Raw genomic sequence first — 21,789 nt, forward strand, 5'->3', positions numbered from 1 at the left:
CCAACAGGGAAAATTCACATCTGTTTGTATAGCCATAGTGTTTTTGTGATCAAGAGACTAAAGAAATGTCTTGAATGAATCTGAAGACACTCAAGGTGCTGTTCTAATCACAGAACATACATCTTCAGTGTCATTTATTTTAGTGGGTACATTTTCATTGTATATGGTTTGGCAGAAGGTGCAGTGGGCTAGTGCTGTACACGTTGTGGAGCAGTGGGTGGGGCATAATGTAACATAGTTAAGTGTGCTCATATTTGTCATCTGTAAATAAAACCTGAATACAAATGCTACAAGACAGTGGCCATTTCATTGACAGTTAACTCTGGTACACACTTGAACCAGCCGTGTAGATTTCAAAATATTGGACAGCATTCCATATGCTGAAGTGTGTGACTTCAATTTCTTACCACCAACCATAGTGATGGCTCCACTAACTAGTTTGTACAGGACCAGTTACCTACAAAATGAAAAGGTTTTGTAATGGAAAAGCAGGCCAATTCTATGTTGTTTGGTTTATTTCCATGTATGTTGTTATATGATTCAATTATAAGTACAATGAGTACAAATAGCTGCAAGCAGATTTGATCATTCAGTGCAGTGGTAAATGTTTTTGAAATAATATATTTTTGTGTGTTACTCATGAACAATTATTACTTATTAAACCATGTAGTTATGTACCCTAAGAAAATAGTGCAGAGCAATTATTCACCTAATAGTTTTATTATAATGTAAGTGCATACACACTGTTTATTAAGCAACAAAGAACTGGTCCCAATACATTAGTCACAATAAATAATAGCCCTTATTAACACAACTTAATTATGAATAGTACATATATAAACCAACAACAAAAAGTTAAGAGCCAGGTGGTGCAACGGGGAGACAGAGAATGTAGTGTTTACAATAGTAAACTAGATTTATTTTTTGTTATTTAACTTTTATATAACGAGGTGGGTCAATTAGGAACACATTATTATTTACAATGATGGCTAGAATTGAGGATAGATTTCAATGCACCATAGGCGGGGCTAGTAAATATTCAGAGTTTAACATTAGGTGAGCCAAGATGCAGTTTAAACAGATGTGTTTTCAGCCTCAGAGAAAGACAAACAGTGACCCTGTCATCATGATTGCTGTGGGGAGCTCATTTCACGACTGAGGACGCAGAGTAGAGAACACTTGTGATTCAGGAGGAGGGAACACTTAAGTTTTGATATTAAAAATATAGTATTTAACATTAATAGCACTTTTGTTGTTTCAATTCACCTCAGGGCAGTGACAATGCATGTCGTTTTGTACTTTAAAAAGGTAAGTCTCTGAGTTTATCACTTGTACGGTTCAATATAGGAAATATGTTTGCAGGCCTCTATAATATAGACCACTATGGTTTAAGGTATATTCATTCTGAAGGTTAAAATGAAGAAAATAAAACAACTGTTATGGTTCCAGTATGTAATAAATAAACAAGACCCAAATCAATGTCTGGGTGGGTGTATAAACTTTTCCATTTACCCTACCCATTTTCAAATGACAAACACAATCGCAGTTTTTGTGAGTTTCAATGACCCATCTGGATGTTATGGCCACACTGCTGTAAAACTTTAATCTGTCCTATAAAAATAAGGCATCTGAACCGCGGTACTTGGCCTCCTAAAAAATGTACTTACAACTTTGTAATTACTCAGCACTAGTCTAAATTTTCCAACACTTTTTGTATTGATCTTCACAGAGTTGTACTGCGTAATAGAAATATTGTGGACCTTGCATGTACAAATCATTCCTTTAGCTGGGTTTCCTCAACTGTGGGGTTTCAGCAGCTATATTCAAATACTAATCTGCCTTCAGTGAACTTATCACCATGGTTGAATGTAAAGTAAACAAGCACGGAACCATCCAGACCCAAAGTAAAGATATCATGTAACAGTCAGTTTTTTCATGTTGGGAACTGCAAAGCCTGATTATAATTATAGAGTTTATGTATTATTATTTAAATCAATAACATATAAACATTTTAACAACATGCAAAAAACTGAGAAGGGACATCAAATACATACAGCTTGATTTTCTTACATAAAAGCATATTTGGTATGACATCCTTTGTACAAGCCAAAGTTACTGTTCATAATTTGGTTGCTACAGAAATGAAGCAATCCGTGTATTTGCTTATATAAATTACAATATTTTCACATTTCACATCAATTTACTTCTGCAATCACTTAAGTGAGTAGCTGAGTATCTGACTAAGTAGCAAACCCTCTTCCTCTTGACAGACAAATTAACAACTTCACACACTATTGAAATCTGACAGTAAACCGTTTCTCCTTTACATGCAAAACAATGAGCTTGACCTCATCGCCTGAACAGAAGGGGAATTTTCTGAGTGCTGGATGATCTCTCAGCCCATATCAAGCCCTTACGTCTTCTAGAGATTATTTGGCAAGTTGCATCACGTATGTTTACAGAGAGCTGTGCCTGTGTGTCAGTATTCTTCACTTTGTGTTTGCTCAAGGGCCACTTTACAGTGCGGATGTGCATCCTTTCTAGGCAGATTGGCCTTGATGCTACTCGCTGCACGAATTCAGTTAGCATTTCAAAGATGAAAAGGGTAAGGTGTGGATAACTACAGAAATGTTACAGGGAGCAAAGAAAGATGAACAATTAAAGAAATCATGGAAGAGGATAGCGATGCTTCAATTAATATATAAGCCCACACTAATGAATTGATCTAATTCACATTTTTATCACAATTTGTCCAAGACTGCTTGCAACCGGCACACAAAAGCACCAACTAATATGTTAACGGGCACAAGCATTGCTGATGAACTTATTTAATATGTTAGGCCTACATCTCTCAGCTCCTGAAAACCACAGCCCATAATGATTACTTTTGACTATAAAAAAGATGAACCAACTCATTGACCAAATGATTGGATTGGCCTGTTGTACTTGGTTGCTAATGACAGGGGATAGCAACAAAAGAAACATTCAAAATATGACTGGAAATATTAAAGCTGCTGCCTTGAGACCACATACCTCATCTGCAGACAGGTTAATTCAAATCTCCATCTACATGTAGATGGCTGTTATCTGCTTCAGAAAGTTCCTTGGTGCTTTTGGACAGGGTTAATGGTGTCCTTAATCACAGTCAGAGGGCTGCAGAACAGGGAACAAATGGGTTGCAAACTGGGCCATGCGAAAGAATGAGACTGATGGAAAAGCAGCCAGGAGTAGGAGGGAGAGAGAGAGAGAGAGGGGGCAGACAAGGGGCTATGATGTGATGGTAAAAATCACCACATGAGACCGCAACCACTGATTGGCTGAGAACAGGTGCTCTACATTAGGAGCACCTAAAAAAATGTTGGGGGTGGGGAGGGGGGGATAAGGTAAAATCAGAAGCAAAACACTTCTGTTTTAGAAAGACTGACAGACGTCCATTCCCAGGAGCAGGAATGATAATGTGGTTTGGACGTGCAGGAAAATCTGAAACTGCAATTCAAGCATCGCTGTTCAGGAAAAAAAAGGGTTTGTTCCCCGCACAGTGGATGCAGGCCTGCACTTCAGGGCCATCTGTTACAAAAACAACAACAAATACTTACTCTTCTTCCGTGACACCTATTCCCAGACAACATGGTGATTTGGAGTCTGTTCCGTACTTCTGTCGGATGATTCATCCATATTCAAAAAGGGGTTTTATTTGTCCCTGCAGAACCTATTACAGATGTCTTTGTAAAGCCTGTCCTAAAGATGTCAAGCAATTTTTTTGACTCTTTCAAACAGCTTGTGAGAAAGCCTGAAATATTAGGTAAAATACAAGGAAATGTCTGTGACTGGAATATATGGGCATACACGTAAGCCAAAATGAAGGTTCAGAAGGGCTGGGAAGAAGAGAGTATATTAAGTATATTCTGCCCTTAAAGGCGACAGACAGCCAGAGGTCCTTATTGTTCTGATTTATTTATATGGTGGACTCCTTTACCCAGGAAGTTCAGGGTTTAACATTAGTGCAGGAATAGTCAGAGAGAGTGCATGGCAGTCTGCAGACAGAGCAGGTGACGGAATTTCCTGTCAATCATCCCAACCCAGCAGCAAACGCCCACCAGATGTCTCTCACTGGGGAAGCACTGATGGTAGATCAATATTCTTCCCAAGGAAGAGGCAGGAGACCAGCCATAGCTAATCTCTCTATTTTAAAGGAATAGTGTGTGTGTGTGTGTGTGTGTGTGTGTGTGTGTAAACACATGTGTGTGTGTGCCTGTGTGAACCCGTGTGTGCATTCATATTTGTGTGTTTTAAGTGTAGGAAAAAGATTATGACAAAGAAGCCAGCAAAATCAGATACCACTGTATAGACCTCCAGGGGGAGAATCGACTTCATAGTGCCACATGCATCACCATCACAACCTAATAAAAAAACAAATGACACCTTTTTATATTCATGTGTGCTTAAATAAAAGATAAGCCATGCATCCACTGATATTTACTCAGTTCTCAGGAAACACTTTGTGCTCAGCATGAACACCTATGAGACGGCAGCCGAAATGGAGAGCCAGTAAACAAGCTGCTCGCCTTTATTCAAAAAGACCCTGCATGCGGCCTGCCTTCTCCCCGCGTTATTTTATTCACATTCTTTTTTTTTTGCCGTGTTTCTGTGTCCACATGCCGATGTTTAACACACACGAAGTGACAGAGGATTGGCGAGTCAAAATATTGCAACGACAAAAACATTTCATGGAAAAGACTACCCCGTCGTCCTTTGTAGTGCTTCTGAGCGTCTTTGGGCTGTGAGGCAAACAACCTGGAGCCTCACAGCCGCTAAATACCTTTGGTGCTGAGCAATACGAGATGCAGACCGATAAAGAAAATAAAAAGGGGGGGAAAAGGGGTTACATTGGTTAAATCAATGCATTAGCAATCATGAAAAGCCCTTTTCCACATGACATCCCTAATCTATTTGTTTCCATTTCAATTCTATTCAAATTGTTTCCCTTTGGGGGACTGCTAAGCTAACAGTGTCACTCAGCGGGCCTGGCCGAAACTGATTGTTGCGTTGAATTTACATCGAATGGCTCTGAAGGGACGTGCAGAAATGAAAGTGTACACCGGCGCTATCCCGGGAAGCAAACAAGAATGGCAAATTTTCTTTTGCGGCACGTGGCCGAGTCAGTGTTCTTCACAGCGAAGCAAAATGGAGACCATGTCTATAGGGGACTGTCAAAAGTGATCTTCAGCTTCTAGATTCCTCACGCTGGGTAATGCGAACGGGGAGGATTTTGCTGATATGTTCGGTCCCAACTTCACAGCTATCCGCATCCCATCGCCTTCGTTTCCCCAAATGCGAAAAAAAGTTCTGTCAAAGACTAGCAGCACAGGCACATCGCTTTGAAAAAGCAGATTTAAAGTTTTGAGCGTGTTTATTGCAAAGATGAGATTGGGGCTGAAGCCAGAAAACTGGCGGGTCTTTAATGCACCTTTCTACAGCGTTAGCACAACTCCGCTAGGGCATCAGTCAGAGAGATACCTCAGCAGCTCCGCCCTGCAATCTCTCACATCTGACAAAGTGTACGAGCTGAATAAAAATGAGAGGCCCAGAGAGTGCCCACTTGTGTTCCACCGTGGCTCAGTTCAAACCGCTGTAATGAGCAACGACACAACAGTTATTCAACACGGAGCCTGGATAACTTCCGGCACTTACTGCTGGCGCTTATTTGCTGGAGATTTGGAGATACCGTTGGAAGCACGGCTCCCGTTACCAGGCACCCGCAATTAAAATGAAAATAAATATAATTAGTGCGCCCTGAAAACAATAATGATGGAAATAAATGATTGGAACTAATATGCACTGCACTAATTCAGCAAGCGTGACAGGTGAGGTTATGTTCAATTCAATGGGGAGTTTAAATTCATAGATGAGTAACAGTTCACAATAAAATCCTCCTCGTCCCATAATCTCTCCCTGAAACAAGATCCTAAAAGCAGTCCCTCAGTCCTTTCATCACATTCCAATTCCTTTAATCTCATGTTTCCCTTGATCCCTCCACTGCAATTACTGTAAAATTACCGCTCGGTATTTGGACAGAAAAGTAATTGTTCATTTTCTTTTGCTGAAATTAACTGACAAGCTGGTTAGTTAGGTGAGGTTAGGTTAGTTTCCATATATGGTCATTAGACACAAGCATACAGCTAATGGCAGGTGCTGGTATTACATTAAGGTCTATTATAAAGAAGATTTTTCATAATATCATAGTCCAATTCTTTCAAATATCTTTGAAATTGACTAGCAAGAGGAAAGTATTCCAGTATTTATTGTTCTTAGAATGCTAGCTAACTGGTTACTTGGCCACATACATGCCTCAATAAAAAATATGCTTACACTGGAGTCCTGTTAGGCCTGGAAGGTTATCAGACCTCCTCTATCATATACATTAGCCATTATAAGCAAACACTTTACTGCTAGCTACATTTCACTTGGCAATCAGCAAACTGCCAGCTATTGATAATATCAGGGATATATTCAGTCTATAATACAGGGATTCAGTCTGCGGTTCATTGCCTGCCAGTGACCCAATCTGGTCAAGAGGGCACCCACAGCCTGCTTGATCAAACCAAACATGAAGTGCCTTCCTCTGTCTCATGTCTATAGCAAGGTGAACTTGCAGAGTGCTGGTTGAAAAGAAGTGGCAGCTGACATCACAGGAGAGGGAGTGGCCATCTTAACTCTCCCAAATTGACAGGAGAGCACACAATGGCTTTATGAAGGAACAAGAGACATATTTATTGGACTGGTACAGGACCAGAATTTCCCTTAACGCCCTGAAGTAACAATTGTGCCATGTCAGAGCTGGCTCAACTCTGGTCCTCAGGGTCAGATGATAGAAGAATCTTAGCAGGAGGAAAGGCATCAGAAGCTGACATTCAGCTGATGCACTTTCAGAGTGAGACCCCCTCCCACCCAGCACACGCCCCTTGGGGTATTTTCCTATCTCACATTAGCTGGTACCACTCCAGTCTGGCTCAGGGATCAGTTCTATTTTCAGAAAAGTCCCAGCATGATCCAGGCCTGTAGCTGGCGGGTAATTAAAACACTTTGCGACTGTCATTTGGAAACGCTCTCACCACCTCCCTGAAAATCCTGTGTTAACAGCATAGCTTCTGCATTAACCCCCCGTGTACCTCCATTGTGGGATGAAGGGATTTCCCTGGTTTCGTTATGTGCGGTTTAATTGAAAAGCATAAAGGGAATGCGTCCAGGCGAAGCAGCGGGAGATAAGGAGAGTTTACGCTGTCGAATTTGACTGGAATTTTGTCAAGTGAGAGAAAATGGTTTGCGATGCTCTCGGGTTCTTTTCAGAAAAACGGGAAGATTATGTTGTGCAGATTACATAACCATGAGTGGCTCCCTTTGCACTACTTTACAGCTGGGTGCATTGTTAACAGCATCGCATCATCATATGCACGGACAAACAAATATGCAAGCACACAGTGCAGCATCTCATTGATTAATAAGAACATAGCATGCTCTCAGTGTGGGTCAATGTGAGGTGCATTCTGGTATTGTTTGTTTAGACCAGGCACAGAATTAGAATATATAAAATATCATGAATGAGATAATCAAACTGATTTTTAGTGGCCTCTGCACAATACTTTAAGAATGATTTCTTAGAAGAAGCCAAGTTTGTAGATAAAAGAAAAAAGAACCAGTCAAAAAAGTTACCATGGTAGCGCATACCCAGAAGATGTGACGACAAGCCCTTAAGAAGCACAAGTATTTTAAAATAAAAAGACGTCTAATCACATCAAAGATTCTGTGTTCATCTGTAGGTGTTAGGTAAGGGATTCAGATTGAGCTGTGGTTCCCAAACTGAGGAGTCCCAGAGGTCCCAAACAGAATCTCTTGTTTACATTTCCGTATTTTAGAGTTTCAGATAAAACAAACCTATTTTATGTACAATAAAATTGGCTTACAAATGATTGATAATCGTGTGATCATTGTAAATATTATTTCCTCTTTTTTGAAAATAGTACTGGTGTGGTAGATAGTAACGGCATTGCAGTTGTTGGATTGAGGTGCCAATTATGAACCATTATTGAGGTGAGGGTATGCAGCTACACGACAGTCACTTTAGGAGACCTCGAGGCCTCTAATATTGTAATTGTAATTCCGTGACATATATTCCAGATTCTATGTGTCTGGCTGAATTTTTAGTAAGCACATGAAATGTATTTGCTCATCAAGTTAATGTGGGGGCTCAGAAAGCTTAAAAACATCTACAGAAACCATTCACAAATTGAGTTTGTTTTCCCTATTACAAGCAGTAGAGAGTGTGACCTTTCAATCAATAAAACCAGTTTGCGCAAGTCATCAAAATTTTGGCGAAGAAACAAACACTTCACATTACTTAAGTAAGTCAAAGTTAAGGATGCATTCTAAATCAAAGCCTAAGTTTGAGCAGAACCCTATCCATATGTGCTGCTGTTATCTGGGCTCAGAAAATCTGTAGGACCCTATATTGCCCACCGTGTGATCCGATTTCTTTTCACATGGCAGGAATGGCCAATGCCGTTCCTTCTAGGGCCAAGTCAGCCACCGTTTTTTATTGTCTCCAAGATATTACTTTTGAATTGCCAGGGTTAAACACTGCAATGTCACTTAGAGTACATTATGGATCTTGCACCTGCAGAACTCTGGCTGTGGACAGCTGGAGTTGTCTGTGGCTGTCACAAGGCCTGCTGGACCCTCAGTCTCTGGCCAATGTCCCTGTGTAATGCATCATTAGCAACTGAATAGAAACTCTTTTCCCTGCACAGTGCAAAGAACATAGCTGCAGACCATACTGCACAGAGGCAGTAGAGTGAGGCTCTGAACAAGAATTCTTCTCCATCCATTTATTTTCACACAAAAAAGCAGAAAGGCAGGAAATTAGGAGTAGGGGTGTAAAGATTCTCCGATTCGAACCAATAGACCGATCAATGCGCTGCATCGATTCCAAAATGCCAAACCAATCCAAATTAAGTAGGAAGTTGGTCAAAAATCAATATGGTCCTCAAAACCCAATAGAACTGTCAAAGTAACATAAACATCGCACCCAGCAATGTATGCACATGCTATTGCGTAAGTGGTGTTATTCCTTGTTTATAATGAAGTGAACATTTTGACTCTGATAGGAACAAAATCGGACAAACAAACACCCTATTTTTAGCTAAGATCAGCTATTTCCATTGCACCAACCAAAAACAAGAAAATGCGTGCACTTGTGAAATTTTAGGATTTGACTGAAAAAGTGTGCAGGCTATCTAAGTAGCTACACTGTGAAACTACTGTACCTCAGGTGCAAATAAGTTTACTGGCACTGCAAATTAAAAAGGCCACAAAATCGACCAAATGATCTCACTCTGGAGCCACAAACATTCACCTCAAATGTATTAATGAGATTAATATGTTTCTGTCATATCTTATGGGAATAATATGTTGTCGGCTGCATACACATAGCATATAATGGGAATCATGTACAAATGGGAAATTGCCACTATGATTTCATGATCTAGAATAAAGAATTTCTACTGACAATGATGGCAAATGCATGTTAAATTAAACTGATTTGCATCTCATCTGAACTGAATTTAATGGGAGCGAAAAGAAATTAGTGTTCAGGGGTGAAGATAAGGAGTGAAATGTAAAGCAGTTTACAGTACGTTCTAACAGCAAGAAAGCTCTTCAGTAACGGAAGGTCTTGCTTTCAGCTGATTCAAGATTACATTAGAGGATTGTTTATGATTTCTCTTTTTCTCATTTCATTCACGAAGTGTCAATCACGCTACTGTGAAACTATTTTTCCAATGTTGCTGGTCACTCAAGTCATCTCGCTCACATGAAAAACATTGGTGGGAGAAACTTGTGCTTTAAAGTTGGTAATAAATGAATTCTCTGAAGCCCTGTGAATACCTTCTCTGTGGCTGTCAATTAAACCCCCAGCTGTCAGAAACAAAAAGGGAGAATGAGACTAACAAAATGTTTAAAGGTGCCTAATACTGGCAGAGCACAGATGCTAGCCCTTCCGGCAAACCTGGCTTCAAAAGCTTCCAGCAATGGGAAACCATCAATTAAACACAGTAATTCCGGACAAATGACTTTCAGATAGGTTTTCCATCTGGTAAAAATGCTGAAAATAGAAGAACAGAGGAACTCATAATGACTTTCTGGCAGATTCGCATTTCTGACAAATTTTGTTCCGTGGTTCGAAAATGTGTTGTAACTCAATTAAAATTTTATTGTTATGTCAGTGATTTGATAATGCACACAAGTAAGATCTGTGGTAATATGGTGCAGAACAATGGCTACAAAGAGTTTAATATCAGGCATCTAATCACAAACTGAAAAAAAAAAAAAATTTGGTGGAAAAATGTAGGCTAAGTCTTTGTTTTTGAAAATAGTGTTCCTATGGTAACAGTAAAGAAACAGAGGATTCAGAATAGACAAGGACAGATTTCTATTTTTTGTGGATGTAAACACATAAACTCATGTTTTACAAAGAAGAAGAACTGGGCAATTTTCTGTATGTTTACAGCTAACCTTGGATCATTATACTTCTCTTTATGCTTTTCTCTTTATACTTTCTTTTTTACAGAAAATATATGAAAAGCATTATGATTAAATTATCAGCCTAACCCAACATATTGTTAAAAAAATCAACTTACAGTCAACCAAAATGTATTTTCCATCCAAAAAAAAAAAGAATCAGAACCATGACAATCTTCTTGAAATGAACCCCAAAGGTCAAAAATGGCTGCATGTGATGAGGCAGAGTATGTCAACCTGTCGATTCTCAAAAGCCTGCTTTCAGCTGAAAACTCTTAATATTTATGCTATATAATGTTCATCTTCCGGCTGCAACCAGCCAATTACTTCCCCAGAGGCTGCAAGCGTGATTTTGTCCCAGGGGGGCACCAAAGGCATGAAAGGGCCAATAAATGCCACCAACTGTCCCCATTACCAGCAAGACAGGGCATTGACCTTCTCATCCCCAGCATCAAAGGGCAAGCACCCATCTCCCAGGGGAGACCCACCACCATTGCTTAATTAGCTCTCATGTGCAATGCCGTGGGTGCATCCATTGCTAATCAAAACCATCTACAACCCATCTGAGCAGTTATACTTGACAGTTACTGCAGACCGTGCTTTCTGCCCACTTTGCTTATCCATTACCCACCGGAGGTTCTGGTAGTTGAGGTATGTGCAGCTTGTGCATACTTTGCCCCTGTAATCAATTACCAGCTTTCAGAAGAAGCACTCTTGCATCACATCTTTTAACTTATCATTTGCATGACTACCCACGTCTTACATCTTCCAAAGGCTGACAAGCTTACTGGTATTATAGCAATTGGCTAATTGCTCCCTTAGTTGGACAATATGGGCCTTGTAAAGATTGTGGCCCTGCCCTGGTAACTCTTTATATCCATCATCCATAAATTTTATCTTGCCAGGCAAACTGAAACTTCTACATTGCTGGCCTCCCTGCCCACACTATCTAATTCCACTGATTCACCCAGCACTCTGCCTGCCTAATTGGTCTTCTCCTTTTCCTTCCCATCCCTCTGGTCTACTCCCCCACAGGCCATTTCACAACTGTAGCCTGCATTCATTTTCAAATTGCTAGTCTTGGAATGGTGCCCCTTCAACCCTTCTCTCTCTGCTCCCTACATGAATGCAAGCAATAATATCTCCCCAAAACACCTGCTTTTCTTCTTCTGCTCCTCACTGTAGGAGGTCTCTTAAGTTTAATCTCTGGCTCCAAATCCAAAAAGTATTCATCCACTTCCCCCTGCTGCCTCCGGAACAATGCACTTCACATAGTAACAAGCAGCAAGCCAGATCAGTTTTGAAACTAAATGCTTGCGCTAAGACACCGCAAAGTCTAAGACTCCGAGCATACCACAAAATCAGCTATTTTAAAATGTTCACCAACAACAAGGCTACCCAACCCAGTTCCTGGAAATCTACTATCTAGGTTTTCAATCGAACCTTAACAAAGCTTGCATCATCCAACAACTAGAGATCTTGTTGAGCTGCTAATTAGGAGAGTCAGGTGTTGAAAATTAGGGTTGAAATGAAAACCTGCAGGACAGAAGATCTCCAGGAGTAGGGCTGGGCAGCGCTGGCCAGGAGTTTTAAGCTGATTCAGCTGATGGTGCTGTTCTTTTTCATGGAATATGCCAGCATGACCCATACCAAACCAAAGGACTATGCAGTCAGACCCCACAGGGCTATCCAACTAAACCCCAAGGGTTATCCAAACTGCACAGGACTATGCAATTAAACAGAGCAGGGCTATCCATTCCAGATAATAATGTGCCTTCCAGCTGAGTTGCATGAGATAACTGGTCAAAGCTGCATGATGCACTTGAGTTAGGACAATCATACTGTTTCAATCAGTTGGCTCACAATAGCAAATCCACAATAGTAATCATTAACCGCTCACATGATGTAATGATGTAAATATGATTACTCATATGATGTAAATGACACAAAACAGAAACAATGACAACAGAAACAATAATTAATTGCAGAAACACTGCACTTTACAGCCCAAAAATACTCTTGACTCCAACAGGGCTTGTGACCCACGATATGGGACAAAAGTTGTTGGGAAACTGGGATTTTAAAGAGTGATATCTGTCGTAATTGAGGGAGATATTGCCGTATTGATTCAGTGTCGAGTACAAAGAATAAAAAGAGGGATGACATGACGTTGGGTGCCGTTCAAAAACCAGTGGTTAATATTACATTTATATTGAACTCAGCCCTCACTATTTGAATTTCCTTGCCTGTGGTTCCAGTCATCTGCTCAAAGTTTTCAATTTACCAAAGCACATCTACCTAGATTCCAAATGATGTTCCTGATTTGCAGATAAAATGCTTGCTCACAAACAGTGCGTGAAAAATAAATTACATGGAAGCAAAATATACTACTTAACAAGAAACCTAACAGCTAATCAACATCTTTCTTGGGGATTTATGTTATTTTACTGAATCATATAGCAAGGCAGTAATCTTTGCAAAATTAAGTAGGTAAACTTTTCCATAATTCCATAATTGAAAATTGGCATAAATTGAATGTAGCTGTTTAAGCCTTCGCATTTAATTTTAGAAATTACTTTACAACATTATTGAAGACCAGAAAAGGTGATTGGAAGGACAACAAGGACTAACTGAAAAAAGTAATTCATATTAAGGGACATAAAGCATTTTGGTTTGTTTCAATCAACATTTGTCCTGACGAGCAATTAAATGCAGGTGGTATTGTTTTTCTTCACAAACACATTTAAGCAAGTTTAGCCGTTGGCAAACTGTGTTTTTGAAAAACGAAAACACAATACTTGTATTTTTTTAATCATGAGTCAAAGTTTGGGACAAATATTGATTGAATCCAAGGACTCATTCATTAAAAAGTTGTACCAAAAGCCATTTCAAAATAAGTTCTGTTCACCAAAATAGAGGGCACATTTAAAAATCAATTTCACACTGACATGAGAAAGCACTTGTTCACATAAATAGTTACTAACACATGGAATAGCTTGCTAGATTTTTTTTAGAAGAGTAAGAGACCTAGGTTTGCTCAAGGACAAAAACTAGCTGATCATTTCTCTCTTTGGAAATTTCTTGTTATACTATTTAACTAATTTAATTCAAGGCTGTCTTTCATTTACTATTTTAGTCATTTTAAGTAGAAACCTATTACATTACCATATTATTTATCTTGGTATTGCAGATTGGCATTAACTGATTGAATGCATGATAAACACAACAAATATGATGCATTACTGTTTTACAAACAGGTAAATAACAAGCCACCAAACAGACGGGAATGAGTTTTTCCTGAATAGCCTGTTCCCTTCTGTACACTTTTATGACGGTCTTATCCTTGAAAATATTTTCAAGGTTTACAACATATAAAAGGAACATGATTACACGCTGGAAGTGTGTTTCAACTGGATTTAAAACAGATGAACTCTGCTCAGCGATCGATATGTGCGGAGCCTGCCTTGGCGTTTGTGGCTTCAGAGCATTACGAGGGAAGACAGGCACAGACTGACGGACAGCATGACCTGGAGAAACCTGCCGCTCTGATCACCACCAAATCCATATTTAATGACGCCACAACAACCTGCTGTCAGAGTATTTATAGAACACTCACTAGAGGAGAAAAATGTTTTTTGTTTGAAAAACAAAAGGTTTATTGTTTGAGAGGGATGGCAGTCACATTTAACACGCAATTGGAAACGTGAGGCAATTAAGCACTGCATCATTACCAACCGGACAAGGGGAATTGTGTGGGCTATTTATTTTTTTTCTTTTTCGTGTTCTATTTTGTTTTTGAAAAGGGCTACACAAGATTCACCTCATATCCGTAGCACTGCCAGATGGCAATGGGAGATAAGGGGGGGTGGGGGGGGTTTATGATGCAATAACTCCTCTCATCAGTGAAAACTTTATGGGGTGCTAAAGCGATTTCCCTCGGAGCACAAGAGGGGCACGTGCTTTCCGAGACCTGCTTTATGAAAAGAAACGACGGGCAGAATTTTAACTGCAGCCAACCCACCAACCTTCAAGACAGAAACCAGAAGGGGTCCCAAGTTTTGCATCCAGCTGGTATTCCGAGTAGTTTGGTCCGTAGAGAGGCGTCTGCTGCATCAGGTCATGACGGGCAGGGTGGCCATAGCATCACGCAGTGTGGGGCTAACGGGGTATCCTCCTGCCTTGTAACCCGACTGTGACTTCCCTGGTCACTGTGCAGCTGAGCTGGCAGCTTGCACAAAGAAAAGCAGCTGCAACTGGCATTTCAGAAGACACACACCCTTGAAAAAAGGTGTGAAACAAATTTGTTAATAACACGTTGGAATTTATACTTTGTATCCCATCCTCACTTAAAAGTGCTCTGTGAACAAAGCTGCAGAAAAAACAATTGCAATCCATTAATGCTTGTTGCTGTTGCTATCAGCTTATGCGTTTGGGGTTTTCAAGCTAATTAATCAGTTTGGAGGTGATGACTGGAGGTTCTCTATTTATGGAATAGGCCAACTGAAAACAAAACTCAGTTCCTTCCTTTACATAAGATTAGTCCTCTGGAGGACAAAATAAATTCAAATTGCATTTTGTAAATTGGTTTTCATTTCTACATGTTAAAGTGCACTTACTTTGACCAATAACTCTATTGTGCACTGTACCTTGAAAGTAATCTAAGGTTCTTGTTTCCCTCTAAGCAGTACTGTGATTTTTTTTACATTTTCCATCATATTAATATGTAATTTCACAGTGATTGCCTTGTACATGTTGTATAGAGAGAGCCAAGGAAAAGAGTCAAGGAGAAAGAGAAAATGTCAGCATTGTTCATATTTCACCTTTGCCAATACAATCAGATCTGGTGTCAGAGAAGGATCTCAATAGGATGATGTTTTTAATGGTTGTTGTGTTTTTCAATGCTGATCAAATAATGCACTGGGCACATACTAATGTCCTGCCTTTGTCCTGGTGGTTATGATATACATATGGCAACTTTCAATAAAATGGTGCTTTCAATTTGGATCAACAAGGCTGGCTAACAGCTGTAGCTCAATGCTTGTCCTTGGTTGATTGTTACACTTTGTGGCACTGTGGCAGTAACATCACTTTTTTACATCTTTTTCTGATCATTTTGTCCCATACAAATCCAGTCAGATGTGCCAATAACTAGTGAGGTAACTGTGAATTTGAAGGCGCATAATGCTAATCATCAAAACTATTCAGAAATATTGTTTGGAAATGCTAATGAGAAAAACAGATTGAGTAATTTCATCTGAATAAAATGTGTTGCTTGTGACTGAAGTTCTGAAGCTCTGCAGCTGCCATTATAATATGCCTGAAATGCAGATGATTAAGCTTTATGTCCATTTGGTTTTCATCTGTGTGTTAAGAAAGTAGGACTTTTTCCATAGATACCAAGAGGGATCACAACCAGTAGATTTCACTGTGTCATTTAATTTGTAATGCTTTCTATTTTCTCATATTCCTACAGTACTAACCCTCAAAAGAACGCAATTCGCTAGACTACTCAGCACATCAAAGGAAAATACACTGACTAGGGATGTCTGTACATCACAGACTCTTTAATGCGTTTTATTCTAGGAAGCAGAATGCATTAGGATTAGGTCTACAAACAGTTAAAATGTCAGATTCCTAGTTTAATTTTTCATGTGTAATATGAGCGTCTAGTCTTTCCAATTCCCTTCTTGCCAGCACAGAAACCAGTTTGATTGATTTGTAAATATGCACACAGTCAACTGAGAATATCATTTTGTGGAAAGATTTGGCATTTCATTACTGCCAATTACTGCTACTGTAACATTCTAAATAATATAAATGCTGTCTTAAAAGGTAAAATGGTATTCAGCCTCCAAAAATTACTTTGTGGCTCATTAAGATGAAGGGATGAAGTGGAGACCACCAAAGCAATCGCATTTGTGACTGATAAATGGCCTTAGTCAATTCATAATGCACAGTGAGAGCTATGAAAATTTTGAACGAGAATGAGATGTAACTGAAGATAACCAAATGTACATTTGCCCATTCAAACAGCCTTGCTTTATAAGAGCAGGGCTTAAGCTTCCCCAGATCCGCCCGATTTTGCCACCGCCAGGCTGTGAGGTTCTGGTGTAACTTTAAAAACAGCCCTCCCATTTTCCCCTACACAGTATGCCATGCAGATTTGGGGGCTGGGACGAGTGGAGAAGCAAGGACTGGCAATTGCATAATAAGGCTGTCATCATTCCGGCAAAAAGAAAAAAAAAATTGTCCCATTTGATCCAATCGCTGCAGGACGCAAACCGCAATAACCCCAGAATAATTTGGAAAGCCGCCTCGGTGCCGGCGGGCCCGCGAGCACCCTGCCGGGTCAGTTTTAAAGCGTGGGGCGATGGGGCAGGACTGACAGCTTGTGCCAGCGGGGGAGCGGGAGGATCAAAAGGCAGCGCTGTAGCTCAATTCGGCGCGTGAGCCGCAGCCTCCGGACGCGATTCATATGCGGAGTGTTTCATCGAGCGAGCGCGCGCGTGCGGAGCCTTCAGGTGTCTGCTCGAGTGCGCTAATGAGACGGGAGACCCGTCGATATTACAGCCGTGCCAAAAACACCGCCCCGGCAGCGCCGCTGGCCCGGGTCACACCGCGGCACGCGGAATCCAATCAGCTAGAAGGTAAACAGACAGGAGCGAGCGCCGTGCGGTTTTGTGAGCCACTCTCTCCCCTTCAGTGTGAACGGGCCTCTGGCTTTTTCCCCCCACTGATTCCCTCCTGAACTAGGCAATTGAGCTACAAGGAATCATTACTCTGTATAGGACAGAACACAATCCTGGTCCTGACATCTGCCTTCTCTGGAGAAACACCATATGGGGCCTATCATGTTTACCGTGCCTCATATCTGCTCCCGGTGTTGACTGGTAAAGACTGAGGGCTGGGAAATACAAGGGAACCGGCGCTCTTGCCATTATCACTTCTGAGAAGAGGGAGCAATCACTCCAGATGGGGAACACAGAAACCGTTTAAAAAGTGAACAAGGAAATAAAATGATGGGATGGCAAGAAGCCAATCAGAGACCATTTTACATCCATTTTGAGACTGCATATATGCCACAGAATGAGAGGGTAGTGGGGGTAGAGGCTGATCTGAACCTCTGATGTCAGGGGAGATGATCCGGCAACGCTTGGACGGAATCTGAAAACAGGAGCATCCTCCTCTTTCCCTTTGCCCCATCTTTGCTCTCGTCTTTATTCCTGTCTCTCTCAATCTATTTCCATCTTCCTTACCTTCTATTTTCCCATATGATTTCCCCTCTAATTCCCCACCCCCCTCCCTGTCAGTTTTTTTTGCCTCATCTTCTATAGCAGCAGGCCCAGCCATTAATAAGAGTTGAAAAGAAGGGCTTCATGAGAACACCTTCCAGTTAGCATGCCGCAACGCAATGGTCTACTGCCCATGAACATGTACATCAGAGAGATGGAGGGAAGATGGAGAGAGAGAGATAGAGAGAGGGGGTGGTAAAGCTAGGGGAGCAACAGAAAGAAAAGGTGACAGAAGGGTGAATACAGGCAATGCCTCACCAAACTCTCTCATAAGACTTCACCGCAGAACTAATTCACATGCTGCTAGAGCTTCACTGGGCATCAGAGCCTTACTCTACAGACTGGCCTCCCACTGCTGGAAACAGAGAGGAAGCTCCCTACACGCTCAGTTTGACTGTCATAACACAAGTCAGCCACCCACGACTGTTTCTGCTTCAAAAGCACAGGGGCCATTTAGACTAATGACAATAATTAAAAGGAAATATAATTACACATCCAGTTACCGCGTGTCATCCACAATCCTGAAAGGACGCCTGAACCTCGTCTAACGGCCAGAATGCAGCATGCTAAACCAAAGCCGTTAATCTGGAGGCGAGATGGAGCAGAGTGCCTGCAGTACAGCCAGTGTGCCGTTCAGTGAAAAAAAAAAAGAGAAGGCAGATCCTGTCAACAGCAATAGCATATGGAAGCAGCGACATGCAAATATGGGTTTACATAGCGCTGCAAAAACCATCCAGAGAATCAGTGCTGCCGTTCTGGTTCTAAAAACGCCTGCGCTCCAATCAAAACGGCATCAAAATCATGACATTTATACTGACCCCCTGAAAATGAGTTCTCGCATCTCACATTGAGCAGGCAAGAGGGCGCATTCTAGATGCTCGGAATGCACCGGAGGGGAAATGTGAAGTGATTCTGAAAACCCCCAGCGAGCAGAAACAACAAGCAAATTACCCAGGCGCACACTGACAGGCAGGTCAACCCATCTGTCGTCCTGAGTCAGGGGCATCGAGATAACTTTACAGCTGACGAGACAAGGTCATTTATCCCACAACCTAACGTCACGGTAAGGTTCAGTGTGTATCTGCTGGGCCAGTCAGAAATTGCCCCGTTTACACATTCGAAGATGCTCCGTGCCTGAACAATGCAGATTCCAGGAAGCGGAAGCTCACAGTTCCAGGAAAGGCAAAAGGGACTGCGGGCACATAAGCAAGGCTGAGTGCAACTCTGACTGCGGGTTTGACAGCCTACAGCTGATGCTGTGGAAGGCTCTGGTGGTCGCTGAAGGAAAGAACTGGTATAAATTATGCACTTATAAGACACATTTTACATCATATTATATTCTTTATTAAAGGGGAATTCCACCATAAAATGACGTTTTACTTGTAGAAGAGTATATGTCCTCGTGACTAAAATGAGCTCTCAGCCAGCTCACTAGCTGTAGTTAGGGCAGAGATATAGCTCCAAACCACGGCATATGCTCCAGGTAGCTGCTTTACTGAAGACTACTACAATAGACTGTAGACTGTATGGACCAGCTCACTTTAACATAACCCATTGACATTCCATGGGCTTGGTGAGAAGCCAGAAGTGCACGTTTGTGGGCGCCAACAACAAATTGGAGCAGAAGACTGTGCAGTAGCCTATATTACAAAATATTCCAGAATAACACAATAACCTAACAAATCTGCACATGAGGAGACAAACAAAGAAAAAACATCTATTGTGACTACATTTTTTTATAGAAAAATGATTGACTTCATATTTTTATGTATTGTTACCAGTGGAACGGGTGGCTGAACCACCTATACTGGAGCCACGCTAATGAGAAACGTCTCTCAACAAGACCAGGAAGTGAACTTCAAAAGCAACTTGACTGCAATGGACAAGCACTTTCAGTTCAAGGGTGGGCATCAGACAATTACATTCCAGGCATTTAGCGGACACCCTTATCCAGAGCAACTTACACAACATTCTACATAGCATTCACTTTGCATCAATTTATACAGCTGAACATATACTGAAGCAGTGCATCTTGCTCAAGGTAACAACAGCAGTGTCCTACCCGGGAATTGAACTTGTGACCTTCAGGTAAGGTCAGACCAGTTCCTTACCCATTATACTACACTGTAGCCCCATACCAGTCACAGGTTGCCACTACTACTGAATACAAATGTAGGTGCTGGGAATTGCTACTAGAGAGAGGGTAACTAGCACACTATCAAATAAAACAGAAAATGTTTATACATTCAGTTTTCTTTACTCCTCTACTAAAAGAAAATGCTGATTCATTTGGGCAAATTGCATGGGTTTAACCTGACTATGTCTTGAATAACTGTGTTTTAAGCAGTTGACATGGCAAGCTATTTCAGACACGGTGACGATTTGTGGAATATTTGATTGTTATAATAAATCTGGCTAGAACAGACACACCTACACATTTATATAAATTATCGGACAAAGAATTCACGCTTGTCTCTTGTTCCATTTAGGCTATTGCCGTTTTTCGTTGCTTTTATAAACGACGCATCAACAGCAAAACCTGCTTGGCTTGTGGGTCTAAGAAATCAATTTGCAGTAGGCATTAGTTTTACTGCCAGTTAAAGGTGTTATGCGAACGTGAAATATACAAGTAATTTTGTGGAGCTTACCCAATTTCATTTGCATCGCGTGAATACTAGCGACATTGTTGACCATTAACAGCAGCTCGGTTCCGCAGTTGCCATTCACCCCCGTTCATTTTCGCAACCTCGCCAAAATTAAGTTTAAAACACAAACTACAAAAGAATAATATGTAAATGAAAGAGAGTATGCCTACTAACGTCATGAGGTCCAAGGTTTTACGAGCTGATTTAAACTGTTTTCAGGTTTAGGTTAGCTATAACAGATTATCTATTTTGAGATTGGTTGTTGCATATAGGCCTAATTTACAGCAAGCCGTAGTTTGATTTTTGTAAAAGCAGGCGGCCATATGAAGTATACGTTCAAGGATACATCTCTTAGTTAAATAAACATACCTTTTTCCGGATCTTTTTCTTTTACTAGGCAATTAAGCGTCAAAAATACTCCAGATATTCAGACTTAATATCATTACCTAGCCTGTGTGATTAAAATGTGGAATCAAACACGGAGAAGCACGCTAGCTTGCAATCTAATTAAGAATAGTACATTTTGTTTTTTCAGTAACTCAGTGTGGATAAACTTAGCTTTGGATAAAAGCGTCTGCCAAATAAATGTAATGTAATGTAAAACATAATGGATGTGGCTAGTGTTGGGTTTAGCCAACATTTTTTTGCTGAATGGTGATTTCCCTGTGGCCGCTGGTGCTAATTTGCTCCTGTTTGGAGGCCTCCACATCCCCGTCAAAAAAGGCCCACAGAAGCGCAAGTCTGCCCTAGCTAGCTTGCAAGCTACTACTGTTTCCAGTTGGAAAAAAAGCTACCCAGAAATCTCTCTTTGACCTCAGCTTTGCCTACGTCGGAGGTAGGTCTATATCTCCAAATTCATTTGTAGCTCTTCAAAAATGTGAAAGGGGGGAGGTGATTATGACGTATACTTCTGACAAACTTTGCACCTTGTTCTCAGTAAGGATTGGTTTAGCAAGCCACACAGAGAGAATGAATTCTCCTGATCTGTTAAATGAACTATTTTGTTTTGCGGAGGAATTCCCCATTGACACACTTCAGCAGACACAACAGGCATGGCATAGCAGGCTTTTCAGATTTTTAGCATTTCAGCTGCACAATTGCTGCGTTCATTGGGCCAGTCAGTTTCCTGAATATTAAATCAGAGAAGGGAACAGAGAAGGTCCCATTGAACATAAATGTAATCCAACAACACATTCAGTGTCAAAATGTGACAGGTTTGTGTATTATATTATTATAAATATTACAGGTATTTTGTCCTTTATTGTATTTGGTATACCCTC

The 21,789-nt window shown here is 40.8% G+C and overlaps 1 long non-coding RNA gene across 3 annotated transcripts in view; it reads right to left on the reverse strand.

Annotated features, from left to right (window-relative positions):
• Positions 1–21,367, reverse strand: part of LOC135250747 (uncharacterized) — a 26,087-nt gene extending 4,720 nt beyond the window's left edge. The window contains exons 1-2 of one of the 3 annotated variants that reach the window (XR_010328999.1): positions 21,323–21,367; positions 14,598–14,849 (exon numbers count right to left, since the gene is read on the reverse strand). This is a non-coding gene — a long non-coding RNA (uncharacterized LOC135250747). Of the gene's footprint in view, positions 1–14,597; positions 14,850–20,512; positions 20,791–20,878; positions 21,274–21,322 lie in introns of those variants that run through there. The other 2 variants (XR_010328993.1, XR_010328995.1) reach the window with 2 other exon arrangements.
• Between the last annotated feature and the right edge of the window lie 422 nt (positions 21,368–21,789).

The sequence above is a fragment of the Anguilla rostrata genome, chromosome 1 (genome assembly GCF_018555375.3).
Source record: "Anguilla rostrata isolate EN2019 chromosome 1, ASM1855537v3, whole genome shotgun sequence".
Taxonomy (NCBI): domain Eukaryota; kingdom Metazoa; phylum Chordata; class Actinopteri; order Anguilliformes; family Anguillidae; genus Anguilla; species Anguilla rostrata.